At 42.9% G+C, this 20,482-nt stretch overlaps 1 protein-coding gene across 3 annotated transcripts in view; it reads right to left on the bottom strand.

The window, feature by feature from the left end:
• LOC135372798 (synaptic vesicle glycoprotein 2C-like) overlaps nucleotides 1-20,482 on the bottom strand; it is a 767,922-nt gene that overhangs the window by 540,261 nt on the left and 207,179 nt on the right. The window lies entirely within an intron of this gene.

Genomic DNA, 20,482 nt, shown 5'->3' on the forward strand with positions numbered 1-20,482 from the left:
TCAAGTGCTGGTCCGGACTCTATTAACCCGAAGGTTCTATACAACACGAGATCTATTTCCAGCAAGATTCTATGTTGCATATTTACTCAGTCACTCCAAGATTCTGCCATACCGCAGGACTGGAAGACGGCGAAGATTGTCCCTATTCACAAATCAGGCAGCTGCCACATCGTTAATAACTACCGCCCCATTTGACTCACTTCTACAGTATGTAAAATTCTCGAACACATAATCTTCTCCAACATAGTTAAGTACTTTGAAGAAAAATGATTCTTCTATCCCTTGCAGCACGGGTTTCGAAAGCTCTTTTCGTGTGAAACTCGAGTAGCCAGTTTTGTTCACGACATCTTTCTCCACGCGGACAATAATCATCAGACTGACGCCGCTTTCTTAGGCTTTCGCAAGGCCTTTGATATGGTGCCGCACTCTAAGCTTCTATACAAACTCTCTCTGCTTAACCTCCACCCGTATGTCGTCCGTTGGATAGCTCAATTTCTGAGTAATCGTACGTTATTTGTTACTTGCAACAACCACCTATCCCCAAATGTACCTGTGCTTTCTCGTGTCTCTCAGGGTTCAGTCCTCAGCCCTCTGCTTTTCCTTATCTGTATAAATTACCTTCCTTCATGCATATCTTCCACGATTCGTCTCTTTGCTGACGACTGTGCAGTGTACAGGCAAATCATCTCTCCTTCTGACAAACTAACCTTACAAAGCGACCTTTCACTAATCCGGCGTTGGTGCAATGAGTGGCAAATGCCTCTGAACATTGCAAAGTGTCGCATTTTGTCGTTTTCTCGAAGACGGGTCTCCTGTCTTCCTCCCTTCCCCTACACTCTAAGTGATATCACATTAACTCGAGCAGATTCTCACAGATATGTTGGAATCCACCTTTCCTCCAACCTAATTTGGAACGAGCACATCAACCACATAATAACTAACGCTTCTCGCTCCCTAGGCTTTGTTAGACGCACCCTCAGGTTGGTGCCCTCCATCTTAAGCACCTAACCTTCACGGCTCTTCTACGAAGCAAGCTGGAATATGCATCACCTATTTGGGAGCCTCCCCAAAAGTATCTCTGCGACGCCACAGAAGCCATCCAGAATCGGGCTGCACGTTTCATTTCCAACGACTACTAATTCAATACCTCTGTAACCGCATTAAAATCAAATCTTAATCTCGACTCACTCGAACATCGTCGCCGTCATGCCAAGTTAGGCCTCTTCCATAGGTTCTTTCTTGCCACCGCACCAATCGCCCATCACCCGCTCGAGTGTGATTTTTCCTCGCATCGACCACACTAATAAGGTCACACGCTTTCATTGCAATACCAATGCATTATCCAGATCATTCTTTTGTTCAACTGCCATCGAATAGAACAACCTCCCATCATCTCTCGCAACTATTATCGACCATACAGTGTTTTGTAGCACCCTCTCCCGTTCACTCCACCCACAAGACCACCACGCTCGTATGTCAGTTGCTTTGAAATTTTTCACCCCCCTTATCATATTTGTTAATTATCTGTACTTATGTGAACGAACTCCCTGTTTCACGCTTCAATAGTTGTTTTCATATAAGTTTGTACTGTCGTCGTTTCTTTATTTTCATGTCTACTTACTGTTAATTGTGTTGTTCTTTTTTGCTTGGTTGTTTGTTTCTACAAGTTGCTGTAAATGTATCTTACGCTCCAGTTCCCACCCCCCATGTAATGTCCTCCGGACCCTTGGGGTTCTCGAAATAAATAAATAAATACATATGAATGTTATACTAGTCCCTGCAAGTAGCGTCTGATGTAGGTCCACGGTCTCGTCATGATACAGAGAGGAATACTGCGACACACTTGATTGAAAGCATTGCTGCGAGTTAGCTTGTCTCCCGACTGATTGTGCGCTGAACTGAACTTGCATTTTTGTAAAACAACTTCAATGTAGTGCAGTCGTAGAGAGCTAGTTTCCTTGGTTTTGTGGCATATTGCGCTCACTTCATCTGCTTTCGCTGGGGCCCCGTTTGTGCTATCGCGGCCTCAATGGGGGTCCTGACACACGGTTTGGGAAACACTGAGATATACTGTATATTGTTATATGTGACATGTTGTAGTGTACTGAAGCCAGCTTCACTGTTGTATTGTTTCTTCGCATGGTTACTTCTTCAACGTTACTTGAATGAGGAATGCGGAAATGTATGCCTTGCATTTTCTGGATGTTCTCTAATTGCTGACCCCTGCTGTTGGGCTAAAATCCAGCAACTACACAAAAAGATTAACAAATGCAGAACAGGAGACAGAAACACGGACACAATGACATGATTGAGATCATGATATGCTGTCAATTTTTTTCTGTGTCTCTGGTTCTACATCTTATGAACATGTGCCACAATGCCAGCACCCTTTCCGTCTAGCTACGAAGAGAGCCTCTCAGTAATCAAAATGCAGGTTGTCAAATGCACGTAAGCAGTGCTTACATTTTTTGGGGTCTTCGCTCATCTAATGTTTATGGCAGAAAATGCTCCTCTAGGTCACATGGCATACTGAATATAAGTGTGCTCCACAGCCACAAACTACGTTGTAAATTAGCACTGCAGTATGTTTATCGGTACACATGAAATTACCCTTCATAAGTGCATCATGCAAGCTCATTGATTCTGATGTTAATTGCTCAAGAACTAACATGGGGTGGGGTGAAAGACACTGTTGCGTCGCAGTGCCGTACTCACTCAGCAGTGACATCACAAGCAGTGATTTTTCACTGAAGCCTGCAACTCAACGATGTAATTCACATCTTGATTGCAGAAAAAGTAAGCACGTGTTTGTTATTACTTGGTATACAGTTGAAACTTGTTAATGTGATGGCGGTCATTCTCGTGGATTTTGGCAATAAAACCATTTTAGGATAAAAAACACCTGTCAAGGTGTAAGCTATGAAAAGTAGTAAATTGAATGAGGCATTCTAAATTGCCTTTTTTCCTACATATTTTCAATGTTGACATACATCAGCTTGTGTAACAATCAATCTGGGTTATTCCAGCCAAAACCAGCCAGAGATGTAGCTTGACTCTCTTAAATATCACTGAAAAAAATTGTGTGCATTTTTTAGACGATGCATATATCGAATGTAAATCGTCATTTTGTTTTCATGAACAATGGCGGCGCATTAAACTGTGCCGAAATATGAAGTTGTCCCTTACGAGCTTCCTTCCGACATCTACATATACAGGGTGTGTGCAGAGAAACGTGACCCGCATTTAGGCACATAGCTTGTTGCCTACCTAACTAACGAATTTCCGGTGGCGCACGATGGCGCATTTATGCGTGCGAAATCTGTAGAAAAATTGTGGAAGCCATACCCAGCTTAAAAAATAAACGGAACAACGAAAACTTCGGCTTCCGTGCATCAGAATTGGGCAACATGGTGGACAACAGGGTGTATGTGAAAGGGCAACACGGTGCACGTAGGAGAGTTGTGTTCAAGTACCGCCAGGGGAGCTATCAGTGCATAAATCGAAACGATGTCCCACATGGATGCTCATCTGCAGTACCCCTAGTGGTGCCTGCACATAACTCTCATGAGACCGAAATGCACTACCATGCACTGTCATGACCACCCTATTCTAATGCATGGAAGCCCATGTTTTCGCGCTCTGTTTATTTTTTTACACTGAGTATGGCTTCCAGGATTTTTTGTAGCTTTCGCACGCATAAATACGCCGTCGTGCGCCACCGGAAGTTCGTCGGCTAAGTAGACAACGAGTTACATGTCAAAATGCGGGTCATGTTTTTCTGCACACACCCTGTACATCATTTGTGCGCTTTGGTTGCCTGGTGTTAGAGGGGAAGCACGGGTCTGCCATCCCAAAGGGCATGTAGAACGAGTATAAATCTGGTGACGTAGTGAGAACTCAAGAACGAAGCACATTTTGGGTAAAGTTTACGATAAATTTCCGGCAAATTATCATTCTTGAAGGAGACCCAGATTATTAATGCTTGTAACTGATTGCTTGTGATTAGCTTCACATAAAAATATCAAGCTGATCTATATTCATTGTTTAACCAAGTGTTCGAGAATATCAAGCACTTGCAATATTTTTTTTTCAGATAGTATATTCACATATAGGTCGTCTAAAAGAAATCTTCCCTTATTTGTATAACTAGTCCTCTCCTGTAACATATTGAAAATATACAGGTTTATTTTTCTTTAAAAAAACAAACAATTTGTCACCATAATGTGCTGCAGCTTGTTCGTCAGTTCAGGCCATCCAGGAAGCAAATAAACAAAAAACAAAAAACATGCCTTTATGATAATGAAAAAATGGCTAGGAAGCAAGCGAGCTGGTGAAGATGATGCATAATGTAAAAAACCCCGAGACTAGGGAACACGAAGGGACAGACACAAACACGAAGTCAGACTTCGTATGCCTTGTAAGCCTTGTAACCTTAAGTAAGTGTAAGCCTTGTAAGCCTTGTAACTTCGTAAGCCTATGGCTGTCTCCTGCGAAAATCGACACTCTGCTTTTCCATTTTGAGAACCTACAGGTGTATTTGTTCTTACGCAAGGAAAATGTTTCGTCAACCTATTCATATCCCATCTGTATGACGCTATAGCACACTTTGAACAAATTTTGCATTCAACTGTTCTGCGCAGTTCTACAGAGTAGTTGCTGTCGCTGCTTCATAACAGCTTTGTCAACATTTATGATTGTTTTCACATACCTGAAGTCATCTGGAAAGTGAACAAATCTCATCATTTCCAGGGCATACCCTCTCCTATAGCATGTTCAGAATCTGCTGGCATGTGTTTTCTGTAGATCTTATAGCATCAGCTGACCATATTGGCTCAGATCATATCAGAATGCAACGTAACAGCTTTTGGAAAAAAATTATTATGATCTCGTGTGCCCCTCAACCACAACAGAAAAAAAGGCCACAGTCTTTCATTCAGTGGAAATAGGTCTTTTTGCTGCATTAACAAAAGGTGGCTCAAAGTAATAGTACCTCCTTGTGGCCTGGGTAGAGCATGCCTCACTGTGCTTTATGCCCAGTAATTTCTTCTCCAACCGTATCTCTTTGGCAGTGAGCCACAACCTATGGAGTCTTCAAGCTTTCTTTCACCAGGAAGAACAGCTTACAGCTCTGCAGGCATCAGAATATCTGCACGCAATAGGGGGCGGCAATCTAGCCCTATAGGTGCCAACGTTTTAAATGGTACTGTGAACACAGTCATAGTACCCTTTGTCACGGCACAAAGCAATTATGTCAAAGTCATGCTTGTGGACGCAAAGCGATGTTTGCCAACGCCAAAGAGGCAACGTGATGCTTATGGAGGCTTTTATTATGCCCTGCTGCTCAGTGTATGGCTTCTGTTTTTAGCTGGAACAAACCAATAAAAAAAAAATCAGAGGAAAGAAATATGCCACCTTCAGTTGCCATCGACCAAGCAAACTAAGTCAATAATGGTGGTTGTTATTCACTCTGCTATGTGATTGTGTTCATGTTAATTCACCTGTTTGGTACTGTGGTACCAGCTAGCTTCCTTGTAATGTAACATATATGTGACCGCATGGAGGACAAAGAGGAGGAATTAGCTAGTCTGGCGTAGGAGCTCTCACACTGGCATAGCTGGTCAAAAAGAAAATGTGGGCCATACATCACATAAAACACAAATACCAGTATACTTTCAGCAACCACTGCTTAATTTCTAGTAGGTGCGGTGCATATAGCGTGACCATGGACTGATTTTTTTATTCTTAGAGAAATCATATTTTTGCAGTTATAAGGGATGACAACATGTTCTACATCCGAAGTGGATGTACTAATTAGGTCTCGTTGAATTATTGGAAATAGAAGGTCGGTGCAAATGCAACGTCGGTTTCCCTATGTGCCACTATAGTTTTCAAAAGTATGCTCGTGACCATTTAGTGCGAGGACATGGCCCCGAAATAATGGTTGTGTGAGAGTAAGTCTCGGAGCGTTCTTTTTGCCTTTTCACTTGAACGTGAGGAAGAAACAACGGTGCAGAACTGCAAGCAGCACATTTAATGTAATGTCGTGCAGATTGCAAGTTTTACAGCGATTTCATATTTCAGCACAATATTTATAAGCTGTAAAAATAGGTGCAAGGGTACCATAGAATGAAGTAGCTGGTACCGTAAATTGTAGACTTCTTCTTGGCGTGGGCGCTTGGCATAAAGAGCAACCTGCTAATAAACGTACTTGGGGATTTCTGAATGTGAATGTAATAGGAGAGAAAGGAAGGCAAACAAATACAACAGAGGGTGCCATTCATTCCTCACACATCTGATTTCAGTTACTCATTGCGCTTGGTTTTCTTCAGTTCCGACATCTGACAACCAGAATTTGATCTGTATATCCACCCGAATAAAAAAGATGCAAAAATTTCTGTGAGAAAATTTCATGGTTTTTAAGACCTTGAAAATGGCATTCTTAGGTTCTAGGGTATTCAAAGACCAGTGAAAACAAAGTGCTTGAAGTATTATGTCTACACACATCTCTTGCAGCTTTTGTATGGCAAATCGTTGTCTAGGAAGGTGCGCGAATCAATGTGAATGTTCCTGAAATTAGAATCTTATTTCGTTACACTTTAAGATTACCGTATGCTGGTTACAACAAATTAGGGCACCTCAGCTGACTCAAGTTATTCATCCGAGAGAAAATAGTTTTTTTCTTGCAAACAAACAAACAATTTCTTCGCATTCATATGCAGCTTATTTGCAGAAATGCATTTCGGGAGTCTGTCCAGTAAGTGTTCCCTGCATTTGTCAAAACGTAGGCTCGCAAGGAAAACCACAGGCAGGTTCCGATTTCACGATTCTACGGTTTTGACGCTGGAACACACACAAACACATACAGATTGACAAACACAACACATCCACACGGTATCGGAATCATGCTTTTCCGTCGATCGTCACTTTTCAACTCTACGATTTCACAACCAAGGCAGCCCTGCAGGAGAATGGCGATGTTCGCGACACTGTTCATAATATAGCAGGTGTCCACCATAGCTGGAACCAACACCGGGAACTCATTTGGTGACACGACACGAATTCAGAGTTCCACACACTCAAATTTTACAGGCGAGCAGCAGAACAAAGCATTAACTGCAGTGTCAACAGAATCCTGATAGCCGGCGGAGAATACAGTAAACGATTCGTCCAGACTCGGTACTCTCGTTCCCAACCCACCGCAAAAAGCCTCTCCCTGCGGGGAACTATTTGAGACGCTGAGCCAAAAGCCTTCGCTGCTCTGAGGCTGTCGTGCCTGTCGACCAATCAGAGATGATTTATTTTGAAAGTTTGAATCTGAAGCGTTTGTATCGCAAAAGTTGATTTTCAGGGCTTTATCTTTACACCATGGATTTTTTCCTGATTTATTTCGAGTAGTTTATTCTCGAAGTTTATTTTGCGAAGTGTAAACCAGAGTGATCCCGTTGATCCTTAGGATCAGCTTCAGTAGAGTAGATAAAACAATCGAATCACTGCGAACATTTATGTGGGTCACCGAGCTGGCACCAGCCGAATGAAATGTATATTTGGGTATTATGACCTGCGTTCTTTCATGGGGTGACATTATTTGTGAAATGTTTGGCGGCCTGTTGACTGCCCCTTTAAAAATGTACCGTTTTCTTTCCTGTACAAAAATATAAGAAATCGACAAGCTTTTTCGTCTCACTCTGCCTTGCGTTCCCCTACGAAGTGAGATCCTTCACTATCACCTTGTCAACATCCACATGTACACGCTTTGTGAGACGAGCCACACAGATTTCCAAACGAGCTTCGCCGCTCCCCATTATGAAATCTGAAGGGTTAACGCGAATGATGATTGTCTGAACTTGATTAGCGTACCTTCTTCTTTCCAGAAAGAAATAGGCCTCCAACTGACGATAACGGGGAAAATAAGACACCCTGAAATACGCGAAGAAACATTTTCGCATCAAATCATTACGCGCCGCCTCAAGAAACACAGAGAGAACAAATTCCTACGGTCTCATATAGAAAAGAAGGAAGTATTGTTTTGAGTGCAAGCGTCCCTTCAGACGCGGAGTGAAAACATTGACGTGCTGCAACTTTCACCGTCAGTCGCTTCCTTCCCAGAACAAGGTGCGTGTGAAGACGTATGTTCTCGCACGTCAAAACAATGTTAGACAAGTTTGCTCGGCAAATATTTACACTCTTCCTGTCTGCGGAGGAATTCAGTGAAGGACGAATAACGACGGTTCTCCTACAGTTAGGACGACTGTAGGGTCATTCCATTTTAAATCGACCAAGGTCCGCCCATGACAATTTTTGTATTTTACTGAAAAAAAATATATGTTAGAAACGACCTAAATTGAAAACGAAAGCAGGATCCCAGAGCTTCCTAGGGTCTACCAGTCCACAGATGTAGAGGTTGTAAGGTGGCGCCATCTTCGCGACGTGATTTTTATCGCGACTTTGCAGCCTTTCTGACGCCATTTAATTCCCGTGACAGCCCTCATAGTTAGCACACGTATAGTCTGGGCACTCTAGTACACCTGTAAGGAGTGAAAACGGTGTCACTTTAAAGGGACGCTAAAGAAAAAATGCCAAAGTCAGCAGATATGACACAAAATGCACATTGTTTAGCGCTCATTGCTCATTGACGGCAGATTTGTAGTTGAAGTATGCTTTTAATGCGCAATCTTTCTTCTATTGTTCAATATATAGAAAACCATTCTAACCCATTTCCTTGCCGAAAGAGTTGTCAGTAAAGCTGCAGCTTTACTGACAACTCTTTCGGCAATTTTCTGCTCTCATCCATGGATGAGAGCAGAAAATTGCCTATGTTTGGTATGGATAGCATACGTCAGTGGCTGCAATACTTATTCCAATAACTTTGCAGTTACTGAAAGGCCAACGTATGCCTTAACTCCAGCTGCAAAAATATGTTGCAATATTTTAGTGGGATGAACGCAGCGAATTTTTCTCTGTGCCCAGGTTTCGCCGTGTCGGCCTTGCACTTTCACTCCACTTTCGAGTGGCACGCCATCGCGCGTTCCCCGTTTCACAGGGCCTTCGGTCTTCCTGATGTTGAACTGATTCCCGGCGCTGGCACTTATTTGTGGATTTGCGTGCAACCCTTTTATATGCCGTTGCGGGACCAACAGATGGCGTGTGTCTGTTATGCCGCAGCGACTGAGTGGTGTACTGACTGACGATATGTAGCAACAATGTATAGTAACAACTTTTCAAAAAGTTTTTTCAATACCGCACAGGATGTGCGCTTTAAAAAAAATCTGTACTGGGAAGTGCTACCAAGTGACTCATTGCTGGAGGTGCCGTCATTATTACCGCCGCAAAAAAAAAGTAACAAAAAACTGTCCAGCTACATTGCATAGGATGGCATATGCAGCCCTTGAGCCCCGACATTATTTGGTCAATTAGACAGGATTTGGTCAATAAGAGGAAGGTTGGACCGCGCCAGACCAGGCGAACACTTGTCGTTAGAATGCGTCCCTCATTAGTTTTTAATAATATATCTCACAAATAGATGTCCCACCAGCAATGGGGTAGAGCATCGCCTGTGGCGATGAACCTCCCCACTCTCCAAAGCCAAAATAAAGTTGTTGTTGTTGTTAGATGTCACGATCATTTCTATCGCAGAATGGCATGCAACGTACCTATGCAACGTACCCACCTATGCATCGTAGGCTGACAATCTTTGTTACTTTTTTTTTTTCGGCTTTAATAAAGGCGGCACCTCCAGCAATCAGCCACAGGTAGCGCTTCCCAGTACAGAATTTAATTTTTAAAAATTCGCACCTTGTGCAATATTGAATAAACTGTTTCAGAAGTTGTTGCTTTATACTCAGCTACATATCGTCAGTCAGTACACCACTCTCAGTAGCTGCGGCATAATAGACCGACCCCATCTGTTGGTCTCGCAGCGGCATATAAAAGAGTTGCACGTAAATAAGAATGGCGACGTGGACATGTCCACAAATAAGTGCAGGCGGCACGAATGAATGCAACATCAGGGAGACCGAAGGCGCTGTGAAATGAGAAACGCGCGATGGCGTGCGGCTCGAAAGTGGAGTCGTAGTGCAGGTCTCCAACGGCGAGACCTGGGCACAGAGAAAAATGCGCTGCGTTCACCCTACTAAAATAGTGCAGCATATTTTTGGAGCTGGATTTATGGCATACTTTGGCCTTTCAGTATCCGCAAAATTATTAGAATAAATATGGTAGCGGCTGAGGTATGCCATACCAAACATCGCAATTTTCTGCTCTCACCGAAATTTACTGACATCTCTTTTTCGGCAACGAAACGAGATAGAATGGTTTACTATACAATGAAAGATAGAGGAAAGATTGCGCATTAAAAGCATACTTGATTTACGGATATCTGACCTGCCGTTGACGAATATGAGCGCTAAAAAAATGTGCAATTTTTGTCATCTCTGCTAAATTTGGCATCTTTTTCTTCAGTGTCCCTTTAGAGTGACACAGTTTTCACTCCTTGCAGGTATACTAGAGTGCCCAGACTTTACGTGTGCTATCTATAAGGGATGTGACGCGAATGAAATGCCATCAGTAAAGCTGCAAAGTCGCGAGAAAAACTCACATCGGGAAGACGGCGCCACCTTACCTCTCCGGGAACCTGCTTTCGTCTTCACTCGAGGTCGTTTCCAACATATATTTTTTTCCACTGAAATCTAAAAATGTCTTCGGCGGACCTTAGTCGATTTAAAATGGAATTACCCTGTAACCATTTCGGCGTATCAGTAAGATGGGCCTTGGTCACTTGGTGTCTCTGGTTTCCGTTATGGTTTTTCAGTTCTTGTGCGTACTGGAGAGCATTGCCTGCAAGCGCTATAGACGGAGCATACTGCGTGAGAGTGAGTCAAAATGCTTTCTTTTCTGCCAGCATGCATATAGTGCTGAAGTTGTTCGGGAGTGAAACAGCGTAAATATTACTCGATGTTTTGTGTAACCTATAATAAGAATTTCCAACGATTCGAAGAATAATTTAAGAAGCCAGGGACTTGCTTTATTCTAGTGTGGCTCTTGTTGCCACAACCTATATTTTACAACTAGTGTACGAAGGATGACGGAGCATCTTAGAGCAGGTGTTAGAAAAATGAAAAGAAAAAGAATGTGGGACGGGAGAGTAGGCAAGGCACATTCGTTCTATAAATATTCACCATTGCAACAACATAATTTAGAGATGATGGCACTCTAGATCTGTTCCAGGCTGTTATCACATCCGTTGTAGCACATTATCTTAAAGAATTTTTTATTATCACCGAGTTAGTCCACACCTTTCAACGACAAGTAAAGTCATATTGTTGAATGCAGCAAGAAACAACACAGGAAGAACGAAGTAGACGCCACGGTTGCTTACTCACAACTGGTAGAATATTTATTTCGGGACGGACAAGGAAGATAAAGCATTTGCGATGAACAGGTTTGAAACACAAAAAGATCCACTGACCCCCCCTCCCCCCTGTTAACACACATGCTTAAAGATAACCCGTCACTATCTAACACTATCACACATGCCACGCATGCCTGACAAAGTACCGAGCAAACGAATCCACATCAAACATTACGTCGTAAGCAAATATGCTACCTCTTCCAAAAACAGGTCAACGGTGGGCTGGCTTACACACATACCCCCGTTCTTTATTATTAAAGATGCTTCCGCTACCTCCGTTGCTATCTTTTGTTTGAACACAACTTTTACCTCTGTGTGTCCAAAAAGTGGCTTGCACCCGCATGAGCGACAGTGAACGGCAAGGTGACCTGATGGAGTTGAATTGGACACCGCTGGCCTATGCCCAAGCAAGCAATGGCCGATGGCCGACGGTTGGCAAAAGGTCGGATGACAGTTGGCCAACGACTCTTTCGGCCATCCAACGTTGGCGCAGCGTTGCACAGTGATAGGCACAGCGAGGATTGGAAAGCCGTCGGCCAGGGTACAGATCCGTATCAAGAAACGAGCTCGTTGGCCAAGCACTTGCCAAAGCTTTGATCGATCTCGCCTGGGGGAGAGGGAAACGTTGAATGGTCTAGCGCTGCATGAGTTCGACTTTCGATGGACCAAGGGCATTTCCCAAAACTAAAGCAGTAACAAACAGAAGCATTACCTCCATGGCGAATTAATACGACAAGCAATTCATCATTTCAGTGTAGTTTGTGTACGCGCCAAATTAAACTTAGACACGCCTCACCCTTCATTTTGACACACACGCGAACAGGTCTCTCGAATTTGCGGAAGCTCGCGAGACAAGTTATGTATAGTATCTGTTTTTCCTCAGGAAACGCTGTGAAATACGAGCAACAAACAAATAATGGTATATCGTTACCTTACGCCGCGAGACAATTGAGTCTGAAAATGAGGGACGCCGCAGGAATGCTTTGGTCTGTATCTTGGCACAAGCTTGCCACAACGTAGGCTGGCCAATGCTTGGCAAATCGTTGGCCAAGGTACATATCCGTATCAAGAAACAAGTTTGTTGGTCGATGATGTACCAAGCAAGGCCAGGTAGGCCAGCCTAACTATAGCCTAGCTTGGCCCAACCTTTGTTTGTTGCTTTGGTGCTCAAGCAGCCGTGTGTAGAGGCAGCGCCCAGTTTGCCCAATATATCGTCGTTCACATGAGAGCGGTATGCTGTAAACTACTAGCTGTCGGCAACTCACAAAAGCTTCTTTTCTTGTGCTGCATTTTACATTCACCTGTGGGCTTAGGGTTGTTGACTTTAGAACACAAAACCTTGAGCTTAATAGGAGCAGTCAGAACTAGTAGAACCCCATGCCTTTTAGCCACAGTTTTAAAATTGTGAGACAAGGTATGAATGTATGGCAGTATTACGGGCCTACCCCTCAACTCGCTACGCAGCCCTCTCGCCTTGCCCTTTACCTTCTGCAATACGATCTCAGCAACGTTCTGCAAAAATGGAAGCGGGTAGCCTCCCTCCATCAACCTCTGGACCTGAGAGGCAAAGCTGCTTTGTATTTGGTGTTCACATGATTTGCGTAAAGAAGACCAAAGTGCCGTTGACGCAATTCCCCTTTTAACCAGTTTGGTGTGACATGTATCAAAAGGTACTACTCCTTTTTTAGACCTCGAACTGTAAGTCCAACACACGTGTGTGCAGTTCCGACTCAATTTCAGATAAAAAAACTGGAGAGTGTCTCACACGGGCAACTCAAAAGTGAATCTGAGTCCTTCCGCATGAGCCTCAAAAGTAGGCAGGAAGAAGGTCTCAGAAAGATCTCCAAAGTGGGGACTGGTCTTATAGAACACTAGGAAATCATCAACGTACCCAAACCTGCGCCACACACAGGTACACCCAATTGCGGTAGCAACCTTTGAGTCAAACGATAGCAGAGCCAATGGGAGTGCCTCGGCTTTGTATGTACAAACCTTCTTTATGTTCAATTACAGTCGAAGAGAGGTATGCTAGAAAGGAACCAACCGACATTCCCACTTAATGCCGAAAACGCACATATCCACATTTCTCTATAAGGCTCTACTTTTTGGACACACAGAGGCAAAAGCTATGTTCAAACAAAAGATAGCAAGGGAGGTAGCTGAAGTAAAGAACGGGGATATGTGTGGTAGCCAGCCCTCCATTGACCTGCCTTTGCAATTGATAGCATATCGGCATACGACGTAATCTTTGATGTGGATTCTTATGCTCGGTACTTTGTCAGGCATGCGTGGCATGTGTCATAGTGTTAGACAGTGACGGGCTATCTTTAAGCATGTGTGTTAACAGGGGGGGGGGGGGGGGTCAGTGGATCTTTTCGTGTTTCAAACCTGTTCATCGTAATGCTTTATTTTCCTTGTCCGTCCCGAAATAAATATTCTATCCGTTGTGAGTAAGCAGCCCTGGCGTCTACTTCGTTCTTCCTGCGTTGTTTCTTGCTGCATTCAACAATATGTCAAGATACCAACTACCCCAACTTCGTACACTTGGGCAGGTAAAGTGACGAAATCATGAGCTCTGTCGAATACGCGTATACCAACAAAAGAAGCATAACAAAAGTGGGTGTTGTATACCACTATTCCTCGCTCCTGAAAGTTCTAACGAATTAGGGACTAAGAGGGTAAAATACTACACAGTCCAGCTTGTTGAAATGCCGTCAAGAAAAATAATACCGAAAGAATGAAGCACGAAGTCAGAGTAAATACGTGAGCTTCCGGGCAGAGCCTGCCTTTCTTCAGACAAAAGAAGCAGTTAAAATACTGCTTATATAGGGAGTGGGATCGGTGAGAGAAAGAACCAAAGAACAATAGAGAAGCAACGGAAGGAGGAAATCACAAAGAACAAAATAGAAGACTATACGTTGGATAGATATCTGTCACCAAGACCCTTGGAAGAAACGCATATACACCACTTTTACCGTTTGAATTCCTGCCGGCCGCACTTGTCCGTTGCAAAAGAAGAAAAAGGCTAAGTACAAGCTTCTTACAGCTAATGTGAGCGGCGCGCAAAAATTACTTGTGCATTCAAAAGTTCGACACTGATATGTTATAAAAACAATGCGGACACACTAAAGTAATGAGGGTGGGAGTTGGACAGTTTTTCAATGATACAATGCTGAGGTATAGGGGAAGCACACTGCATTATGCGCATTGCGCATCAATGAATCAGTCACTTAATCAAGTTAATTAACCAAATGGCAAGCATTTACCACAGTATTATTGACTGTTGGAACAGGTTGCGAAATATCAATGTTCCTTTTCGTCAGGTGGTAAAGCGAACCGCTGTGTACATTTATACCATGGAGAACCATATGTGAAGCTTTGCAATTAAAAAATATTATGTATTCCTTCGCTTCTAATCGTTAGTGAAGCCGATTCTAAAATTACAGTCTTTAAGTCTTCATTATAGTCGTGACCAGGGAGATTGAAATGCACAAATATGGGAGTCTGTCGTTTATGAACGATGTCACCTTCGTGTTCATAAAACATTTCGCGCATGGAATTACGAGACTCTTCAATGTACTGTAAACCGCATCTTTAGCAAAATACTGTGTAGCAAATGCTATATGAGGAACAGTTTAAAGGTTGTCCAACTTTGAACTAAAAAATGCTGGCGTGGCTTTCGACGCTAGTGCAAGGAAAGATATGTTTTCAAGTTTGGCATCGTTTCCTATTACAAGGGGTACAGCCTGAGGGCTCTTTTTGTACGTTGGTGCTACAAAGTATGTCGCGGATGTTACGATGGCGCCGTAACGCTAGGGTATGAGCGTGCGGGAATATTTCTTTCATTTTTCGTCTGCATGTAGAACGTTAATATGACGACGTAGAATTGTTTTGCATTTTTTTAAAACATTGTTCTATTGAGTTGAGAAAATTCGGTTTGACCTTTCCCTTTTAATTATTGGTTTTAAAAGAGAGTCTCTCTGTCAAACTTTTGTAGAGCATCTTTAACTAAGCGCAGGGGTATCCTTCTTTTAAGAAATCCATAGACTTGTTCAGGGATTGCTTGGAAAAACTATATTCATCGGAACAAATGCGTTTTAGTCGCAAGAACTGACCGTAGGGGATATTTTTGTTTTGTGTATGGAGATGATAGCTATCGAAATGAAGGTAATGACGACGGATGTTTCTTGAGGTGGTCAGCTACTAACGTGCCATCTTTAAGTGAAACTGTAACATCGAGAAAATTCACAGTATGGTATGAGAAAGTACAGGAAAATTTCATGGAACTATGCAGCGAATTGAAGTGATCCAAAAATGCTTTTATTTCGTCAGCTGGCCAAATCACAAGTATATCATCAATATAGCTGTAGTAAATAATCGCCGTACATCAAAGCTCTGGCGTGCTCTTTTCTCAAAAGACAACCATAAAATGATTTGCATAATTTGGAGATACGCGTGAACCCATTGCGGCTCCATGGACTTGTACGTAGTGAGTGTTAGAAAATACAAAGTTGTTGTACTTCAGGACAAATTCTAGAATGGGAATTAGAAGGGGAATAACGCAGACGGGTAAGGCCTGAGAAAAGTATCGACGCACTGAAGTCCCTCACTATGCGGGATATTTGTGTACAATGATGCTACGTCCATAGTGGCTAAAATCGCATTATTGAGATCAGCACCGCTATTGTTAATAGATTCAATCTTAAGCAAAAAGCCGTTAGTACCTTTCATATATGAAGGAAGGAGGCACGGGATGTTGCTAATGCATTGATCAACAACTAGGAAGATGTTTTCGATGGGGGTATTGATGCCGGATATAATGGGTCTCCCCGGATGGTTTTCTTTATGCACTTTAATAAGAAGGTAGAATGTGCCTGGTTTAACCTTATTTGGTATGATGAACTTTGTAATGTTGTAAGGAATTATGTTCTGGTGGCAAAGGGAATCAATAGTTCAATAGCTTCATTGCAGAATGAAGCTGTAGGGTGTTTATCAAGAGCTAAGTAGAATTTGGGACTGCTTAGTTTCTAGTTAGCTTCTGTAATATAATCTGTGGTACTAAGAATGACGATACTACCACCTTCACCTGCTGGTCCAGTTATTATAGCAGAACGGGATTTTAAGCCTCTTAGTGCCGACATTTCTTCAATTGTGAGGTTGTGGCGGGGAGAACTAGGACTATTCCTGATCATGCTGATGATATAGTTATGCACGGCCTCAATATTGTTATCAATTAATGGGCTATTCTTCTTAGGGTCAGGGGTCCAAGGGGAAGCCCCTTAAAAATACGACTGGTATCATTTGGCATACTATGGAAACCAGGGACTCTATGACACAGGTCTGTCTAGTCTCTAGTGTGGCGAATATCACAACGTGTAACAACGCAATGGAGAATATTGCCGACTACGCCAGTCAACTGTTTTTTTTTGCTTTTTTTTACTGTTTTCATGTGAGCCACAGGTCAACCGAGTTCATGTTATGGGGCGCTATACCCGCACCCCTCGTTGGAACCTCCCCAAATGGGTCGATGTAACCTAATACCCAACCCAAGATCTTCATAGAGGCGCTTCTGGTCACTGTTTCTGGTGCCCCTGTCTCTCCCTTGTTTTTATAAATAAAACAGTCGTCTCTTTTCAAGGCTACAAAGTGGTCGTGTCTTTTCTGGTCTCTGCCCCCGGACGCCCCCGACGTTTGTTCGATGGACTTACACTAGTTTTCCTTCATGTGTTCATTCGAGTCGAAGTTGAGGTTCCGCGGAACAGTCGCTTTCCTGGAATTTCCCGCAAGACGGAGTATTGGCTCAGACGTGGACTCGTTATCAGTGATGAAAGTGCTGCGCTATTGTCGCCAAACAGCGCCAATCACGGGGTGCTGCGCCATCCTGCGCCGTAGAGGACATTTTTGTTGTATTTGCGGCAAAGTTGCGCCAAGGCGCGTAGTCATAGGCGACTACTTCGCAGACCACGAAGATAACGCGTGTTATGAGAAACGAAACCCGAAGTGAACGACACACAGGAACGTTTGACAAAATACGTATAAACATGAGAGGAAACTGTCACAGCGACCTGCTAGCCGGCTAATCAGTCGAAGCTGATGCCAGTTAGGCCTAGCGGCCTTGTCTCGCCCTACCAAAGTAGTCTCGAGGCTTGCGACGCAAATATATACCGTCCCTTTGACGTACCAATAATTGTGCTAGTGAAAAAAAAATAGCATAGGCTCTTTGGCTGCACGTTGAACATATGTTTATAAGTACCAAACGTCGCCACACCAGCATTGGACAGCTGTTTCGGCCTTATTGGGCCTTCATCAGCAATGCGTTGCACATTGCTGATGAAGGCCCAATAAGGCCGAAACAGCTGTCCAATGCTGGTGTGGCGACGTTTGGGACTTATAAACAATAATTGTGCTGTTCGTTCTGGGTTATCTATTCTATAATATATTTCTGTAGAATATTTCTATTCTATTTCCCCAAGCTGAAGGAGATGTTGCATGTGTGAAGTGTACACCAACTCGCTTTACATTGTACTTGTATATACAGGGTGTCCACGCTAAGTGTGAACAGATTTTTTAAAAATATATCAATCACTTTTCCGAGATGAAATCAATTGCAATATAGCCTATGCTGAAGGGCACTCCCTAGGGGGCCATTAACAGACTCCTAAGGCAATGTCTTAATGAACTTTCAATAATTAACTTTTTAATTATAAAAGCTACGAAGTTGCTCCAATGAGAACATCTGATCTCTTCGGTCACCAGATACCAAAGCCGTTTTCAGAACAAAAATCCGTTCGATAGATCGCCCGCAAAAAATTCGTGAAGGAAGGCCATTTTTTTCTTTATTTTCTTCATTGCGCACCTCTAGAGACGCTTCTTTCCTTCGCCCCCAATATGGGAGGATGAAAGAGCACACTATCGCCTCTTGCGTCCTGGAAAAAGATTAAAAGAAAACAGAAAATGCAGCCCAAGATAAGGGCAGTCGCGATAGAGTCACCCGATAGATTTGTGTTTTAGTTTTGTTTCCGCAAGTTAAAGCTAATCTTCGACGCATGAGGCGGCACTGTGCTCTTTCACTCTCACTCTCACACTGGGGGTAAAGGAAAGCCGCTTCTTCGAAGATGCGCAATAAACCAAATAAAGAAAAAAATGGCGTTCCTTCACGAATTTTTTGCGGACGATCTACCGAACGGATTTTTGTTCTGAAAATGCTTTTGGTATCTGGGGACCGAAGAGATCAGATGTTCTCATTGGAGCAACTTCGTAGCTTTTATAATTAAAAAGTTAATTATTGAAAGTTAATTAAGACATTGCCTTAGGAGTCTCTTAATGCCCCCCTAGGGAGTGCCCTTCAGCATATGCTATATTGCAATTGATTTCATCTCGGAAAAAGTGATTGAATATATTTTTAAAAAATCTGTTCACACTTAGCGTGGACACCCTGTATATATACATTGGTGATCTCCACACTTTAACACTTGGTTTCGATCGCTTTTTTGCGCGTCTCTAAAGATATGGTTGCCTACTGTTGTCGGTCACTGTAACTTGCTGCCCTTGAGGATCGCGAGGCTTATCGACAACGAAATACGATGCGTGGACACGCAGTCGGTACGATATGTTAGTCTCGCAGCTCCCTGATCTCGCGCCTCTACATTGAGTGGAAAATTGCCCCCAGACACAATGAAAGTGAAAGTGAATATGGAACGCATTCATTCCACATCATAAATGAGTAACCGTACACGTCCGATGCACTTCGTCGGCGGATCGCGCCAGGCTGCTCCAAAACTGGATTTTCCTTGCGCGAATGCTTCCGCCAGAACGCACTTCCATCACTCACTCTTCTTGTATTGCTTTTTTGCATTAGGACCGTGGAAGTTGGCTTCCGCGTTTTCGGTTTTTATTTTTGGCCGGATTCGGGGTATGTTTTTCGATGTTTATCGGTGTTCACGAAATCGGCGTTTTTCGATGTTTTTTTGTGGCGTGTACATGGTTTACCCGACAGTTGTCGGTGAATAGAAGCCACAATGTAATTCCCAGTGATGGCCAGTAGTTAACTACATGTAGTTAAACTACTAGTTAAACTACCTGATTGTAGTTAAAAAGTAGTTATGAACTACTTGCAGAAATGTAGTGGCAACTACTAGTTAAGCTACTATTTTGAGTAGTTAAGTACAGTAGTTAGGTTACTGAAGGCGCCAACTACTACCGATTTTGCCGCAAGCTTTACGGCACGATTGTGCTTCCGACTTTTACCTTGAGCTACTTGTTTGGTGAGAACGGAGGTGCAGAGCAATTGTGTCGTGCATGTGTACTAAATCTTCACTTTTAATGCTTGTCTAGTGAAGCCTCATTTGCTGCGAAATAATTCTGCAACTTATTTTATCGCGTAGGCACAGAAAGAATCCCGCCGCAAGCTTTGTATTTAACGATTGTAGCAATGGCTTGAGCCGAAGTTTATTATTGCTTGTGATTCATATTTAGGTATCCAAGAACACTACAAGGGATTGGTGTTGGTGGACAACGTTAAGTAGTTATAGGTGTAGTTAAACTACACTGCAGTAGTTAAAAAAGTAGTTTTAACTACTCCCCTGAAAAGTAGTTGAACTACTAGTTAAACTACTCAATCACAAAGTAGTTAGTAGTTATAGTTAAACTACTGTAGAAGTAGTTAGTGGCCATCACTGGTAATTCCGGCACGACGTTCATTCGACGTGGCGTTGTTCGCTGCGGTGGCTTTCTGAGGTTACGGAAAAAGTAAACGGACATTTTTCATAACCATCCTATTTCTGTATGGTTTTCTAATCTGCATCAACAACTTGCTGGGCATGTGCAGCAATTTATCTTTGTCATTATTCCTAGAATGTTCCTCTGCATGCTGTGTTTTTCCATTGAAACCGAATGAGGGCAAATTTACCCGGCCTATGTTTTTCGGTGTTTTTCAATTAAAACCGAAAGCGCGGAACCCTACGTATAAGTAACAAGCTCCCTAAGTTTTCATGCATCATTAATATTCAAGTCTTAGTTCTTCTATTGATGTGTATTCAAAAAATTAAGAACGAGCTCGCGCCAAGACAAGCACTT

Source organism: Ornithodoros turicata, unplaced genomic scaffold, assembly GCF_037126465.1.
Source record: "Ornithodoros turicata isolate Travis unplaced genomic scaffold, ASM3712646v1 Chromosome17, whole genome shotgun sequence".
NCBI classification, from domain to species: domain Eukaryota; kingdom Metazoa; phylum Arthropoda; class Arachnida; order Ixodida; family Argasidae; genus Ornithodoros; species Ornithodoros turicata.